The sequence below is a fragment of the Trachymyrmex cornetzi genome, unplaced genomic scaffold (assembly GCF_001594075.2).
Source record: "Trachymyrmex cornetzi isolate Tcor2-1 unplaced genomic scaffold, Tcor1.1 scaffold329, whole genome shotgun sequence".
NCBI lineage: Eukaryota > Metazoa > Arthropoda > Insecta > Hymenoptera > Formicidae > Trachymyrmex > Trachymyrmex cornetzi.
Window position 1 is genome coordinate 42,057 of NW_017297992.1, and position 968 is coordinate 43,024.

A 968-nucleotide genomic window follows, 5' to 3' on the forward strand; every position below is an offset into this window, starting at 1 on the left:
TGCCGCGAACCATTCATCGAGCCATTTTTTCACATCTTCGTACGAACCAAAGTGCTGCTTAGCAAGTGCGTGACCCATTGATGCTAAGAAATGGTAATCGGAAGGAGCCAAGTCTGGTGAGTAAGCCGCATGGGCTAGCACTTCCCAACTGAGTGCTTCCAACGTGTCGCGAACAGGTTTTACCGTATGTGATGGAGCAATGTCATGGAGAAAAATGATCTTGTGTTGCCTTTTTCGATATTCTGATCGTTTCTCGAGTAGCGAACGGTTCAAATCGATCAATTGTTGTTGGTAGCGTTTGGTATTAATCGTTTAATAGACCACACCCTTCTGGTCCCACCAAACACAGATCCATCTGCCGACCTTCTGAATCTTTCCCATCTCTCGTAGGCGATTGGAAACAGCTTGTTGACTAACGCTCAATTGCTCTGCGAGTTGTTTTTGTGTTTGTGAATCGTCTTCGTCCAACAATGCTTGCAATTCTACATCTTCGTACTTTTTTGGCGGTTTTCCGTATTCCTTGCCTTCAACATCGAAATCACCACTTTTGAAACGCCGAAACCGTTCATACGTATCTTGCGGTGGAGCATGTTCACCATAAGCTTCTTGAAGTAATCGGTATAATTCAGCAGCAATTTTCTTCAAATGAAAACAAAAAATTAATGCTCTTTATTTGGCACAAATTTCGACATATTGAACACAGCAAAACAATACTATGCAAATACTTTTTCAATTTATCACTTATGCGCGTTTGACACTTGTTGATGGCACAATAAAATGGCATATACGTCAAGTCTTTATACTACACACTAGAGACCCTTTACTAGAGACTGATCATTTCGGGACTTTTGCTGATTGGTGCACGTGATTTCAGCACACTAATGGCGGCGCCAATAAGGAACGCTGTTCAGCCGAGCGCGAAAAGCAACTGATTTCTGCCTAAAAAGGTATAAGCAAAAGTAATAATG